Genomic DNA, 4429 nt, shown 5'->3' with positions numbered 1-4429 from the left:
TCAGATTTGCCCACCTGCCTAGAGTTGTTGCTACATGTTGTGGGTTGAAGTAGCTTGTTCGGTGATTTTTCTAAATTATTATTGTAAAGAGAATATTCATTGTCACACATGGTCACTGATGTCTCAGTTCTGTTAGCTTTGTCATTAGACAAAGATTTCCGTAAAGATCTGGAAAAAAAAAAAAATCTTTGCAGAGTTCAAAGATTTGCTTATATCAAAGACATACTTAGCCAGGCTGTCGACAATTATGTCTTAACATTCATGTCCAGCATATGGGGAGCCAAAAGGTCTGTTAGAGGTGAATGCTCAGGGTCTGCTTGGTCTTATCTCAACATATATCAATACTTGGCTGTGAGTTCGGCCTCCTAGATTCCCTGGTGATTGTTCTCCTAAGGGTACCCTTCGGTTTTTACCTCCCCAGGCTTAATGGTCTGTCAGCTGCTTGACCTTTAATGTCTGATGCTAGTATATTTTTGCCTTTAAATGCATTCGACAAATATTGCACAGGGAGGACAGTCAGCTTAGAAAAACCTCCAACATAAGAGCCCCCTGCATGAGTGGGAACACAGACAGAAGGTCAGTTTTAAGCTTTCATATCTGAAGAAGGCCTGGTGTGGTCTTTGGCTGATCAAAGCAGGGGACTACTCAGGTCCCCTGGCACCCACAGAGCACTTGTCCTTGTGGGGAGACGGGTGCTCCTGGCTTGGACTCAAGGCCCCTCTCTGGTGTCGTTCTTGGCAGAGTTCCCGTCTGTCCCGACAGGCATTAGAGAGGCTTTCTGCAGGCATCCGGTGTGCTGCCTGTGCCTCAGCCAGGCACCTGTGGTAGTCCCTGTGGACATTGGATGAGGACCCGCCATCGATGATGGTGGGACTGGCTGTCGCCAGAAGGTTCCTGCTCTGAAGAGCCAGCTGGTGAAGCTTAGGGGCAGTCCTCCTCATCTCTAAGGGAGCTCTGAGGGCTCTCTGTGCTCTCTCGGTCTGTACTCAGGGCCTGGTGATCCACAGCCGAAGGCTCTGTAGAGTACTCAGCGGTCTCTGTGCATCTCCTCCTCCTTCTGAAGAGAGCCCCTGGGGTGCTTGGAAGAATCGCTCTCCCCTGAGTTCCTTCTGTCAGGCTCAGGGCTTTCTTCTGCAGGAGCCAGCTTTTTGTATGGGGCCAGTGGGTACCTGGCCAGGCTTCTGATGTGCTGGCTTTTGGGCAGGTGACAGACTGTGTGTCACACTGACCTTGGTTTCCACAAGAAAGACTACTGAGAAGGGGGGATGGAGAGTCTCTTGAACTCTAACCCAGCTGCTAAGGGTCGGGGTTGGGCCAGATGCACCCCATAGCCCCTGCACAACTTGGTGTCCTGTCTCCCTGACCCCATGGTATAGGCTAGCCTCTCCACAGGAACTCAAAAGTCCCTGGCCCCTTGAGGGCCTGCTCACTTCCCTGAGCAGGTGGGACCCAGGACACAGGGTCCCCTACATTATCCCCATTTTTCTGGATGAGCAACCTGAGGCCTGTAATCTACATGTAACCTATATGCAGTCATGTGACAGGAAGAGGGCAAGCTGTCATTTCAGTCTAAGGAGTTTAGGTCCCCTGTGAACAGTGCACACACATCTCTGAAGGGGGTGATGAGTTGAAGCCTAGACAGAGAAAGGGATTTGTTTCGAGATGGCTGACCCAGTCACCAATCTACCAGTTTACAGAAGTGACTAGTAATCAACAGAGATGCCCACTCCCCAGATATGCTAAGGTATTAACCAAAGGTGAGCCTTAGTGCATACCCATGCATCCCTCCATCCCCTGTTCTATGTGCGTATCCACACACACAGGCACACTCACTCTCCAGGCAAGGAGGAAGTGCCTGTGACATGTGAGTACTGATGTTTACAGGAGTCAGTTGTTTTAACATTATTTATTGAGGTCTCTACATTTCCCCCCTCATTCTGGGTTGTAAAGATATCGCTAATCTTGGGATTTATTAGATCTAAGAATTCCCTGACAGCTATGATTGTGATTGATCTTCTCAGGAGTATATATATTGTTCAGCCCAATATGGCATGATTGGTTATATAGCACTATCAATCAAGTTGAAATTAATGATAAATAACACACAGAGTACATAAAATAAAAACACCACATCCCACAATTCAGATACACTAAGGGTGACCCTTCACCTGTATTCACGTATCCTTCCAGATCCATTCCTAAAGGCGTACACACACACACACACACACACACACACACACACAGGCACACATACTCTCCAGGCAGAGAAGCAGTGGCTGTGACACTGAGGTTCACAGGGGCAACAGTGGACAACTACAGGAGTCAGAGTCCAAAAGTTCCTCTGAAGCCCAAGATCTGGTCACCCGTGGAAGTACCGTTCCCTCACCCCGACTGTCCTTGTATTTCTCCCCCTGCCCTGTCTTCCACCCCCAACCCCCATGCCCCTCGTACCCCACCCCTCATTCCACCTCCAAGGCCAGGACCCAGATTTATCGTCAGGAGAATTTATTCTTCAAGTCTTTAATGGTCTTGGCCATAATGGGGGCAATCTGCTTCACAGGCTTCCTGCTGCTGAGCACCCTTGCCAAGTGAGTACTGCTGGCGCTTGAGCCGTCACAGGCCGGCTTCTGAGGTATGGGGTCAAAGCTGTCGCCGCCTCCACCGCCACAGAGAGCACAGCTGCTCCCTGTGGGGCATGGGGCTGGCTTTACCTCGACTTTCTCCTGGTGGCTGATCCTCCTCTTTCTAAGGAGTTGAAAGAGATCATTTTGGACAGTTGGCCTTTGGCCTACTGGCATGTGCAGATCGGATCTTCAGCGTCATTTGTCATAGCCGCCGTTCTCGGGCATTCTAGAGCCGCCGTTACATCTTATGCCAAGACTCAGGCCCTTGTGGCCTTTCTTTCTGAAAGTGATGGTGACAGTGCATTTTCCATAATTAATCTGTTGCTTCCACTAGTACACTGTTGCATTTCTCTTTGGGATGTAGCTGATCCAGTGTACATGTCCCCAGAAAGGGTTCCAGAAGAGAATACGGGACTCCTCCCACTTGAAAAAGTGAATTGAGGTTGTTTCAAAGGACCCGGATGCAATGGTGCAAGGTCATCATTTTGGGGAGACAGGCACTCTTAGAATCAGAGAAGACACGCGTCTTCGAGTTCATTCTGCGTCTGGTCAATCCAGCTTCCTCCTCTTGCTAAGGTGAAGACAGTGCTCTTGGCTTGAGTTGGAAGGAGGCATCCATTCAAGGGCAGAAGTAAACGGCAGCAAGGCCGGACCCAGGGTGATGGGTGCTCTGGCCACACCAGTGCTGCGTAGGTTAGGACCTCCTGCGGCTGGGCCCAGTCGGCTTTGGACCACAGCAGCTTCTCAGGCCTGTTTACCTTCACCTTAGGTAGTTTCTGAATGAAGTCCAAGTTATCACTAGCGCCTTGGGAATCCCTTTCTTCTTGAATCCTTTTTCCTGAAGTGACTGGAGTCTTCACAACCTTATATTTTGTCCTTGGTTGTAGTCGATGCATGCCTCCAAAGACATGGTATGCGGCTTGAATCCTTATGGATATCTTCCTCCTCCTCTTCAGGCAGGGAGCCTACTGGCTTCCTCTCTCAAGGAGAAGGTTTGACGTCCTCTCCTGGAGTCTTCAGATTGTTAGAAATCTTCCCTTGCACCTTGGGCAGGAGGCCTCCTACAGCCTTTCCCAGGTAGGGCTAAGCCGCCTTGACATTACTTGTCTTTGTCTGATTGTGTCAGTGTTGGTTTCTGAATTTGTTCTACTTGGAATTCACTGAGCTAGTGGATCTGGAGATTTACGTATATTTTCTCATTGTGGGAATTTTAGACCATTGTTTTTTCAAATATTGTTTTTGTGTCTCTTTTTTTCTAAGACTCATGTTATGCATTTATTGGTATATTTTATGGTGTTCCACGTGTCTCTTTAGCTGTGTTCATTTTTATTTTTATTTTTACTTTCTCCTCAGATGGGATAATTTCAACTGATATATCTGTAAGTTCATGGGGGTTTTTGCTCTGCCTCTTCTAATATATTTTTGTACTTCTCTAGAGATATTTTCATTTTTATTATCATATTTTTAAGTTCTAGAATATTGTTTTTTTTAAAATAATTTCTACCTTTATTTATAGACTTAATTTGGTGAGACATAATCTTTCTGTTATTTTTTTAGTTATTTGCCCATGGTTTTCTTTAGCGAGTTGAACATATTTAAGACAGTTGATTCGAAGTCTTTGTCTAGTACATAGTACATTTAATGTGTTATTAGGGTCAGTTTCATTAATTTCATTTTTTCTTATGAATGGACTTTATTGTTTTGTTTTTTACGCGCTTCATATATTTGTTACAAATTAGATATTTTTAATGTAATAATTCTAGAAATCAGATTTGCTTCCTTGCCCTGGGTTTGTTGTTACTGTA

At 46.5% G+C, this 4429-nt stretch overlaps 1 pseudogene; it reads right to left on the bottom strand.

The window, feature by feature from the left end:
• Nucleotides 1-2707: 2707 nt before the first annotated feature.
• Nucleotides 2708-3520, bottom strand: LOC111743785 (annotated as a pseudogene).
• Nucleotides 3521-4429: the final 909 nt, after the last annotated feature.

The sequence above is a fragment of the Pteropus vampyrus genome, unplaced genomic scaffold, assembly GCF_000151845.1.
Source record: "Pteropus vampyrus isolate Shadow unplaced genomic scaffold, Pvam_2.0 Scaffold122, whole genome shotgun sequence".
Lineage (NCBI taxonomy): Eukaryota > Metazoa > Chordata > Mammalia > Chiroptera > Pteropodidae > Pteropus > Pteropus vampyrus.
The sequence above is the reverse complement of the archived record's forward strand: the minus strand, read 5'-3'. Positions and strand labels throughout refer to the sequence as shown.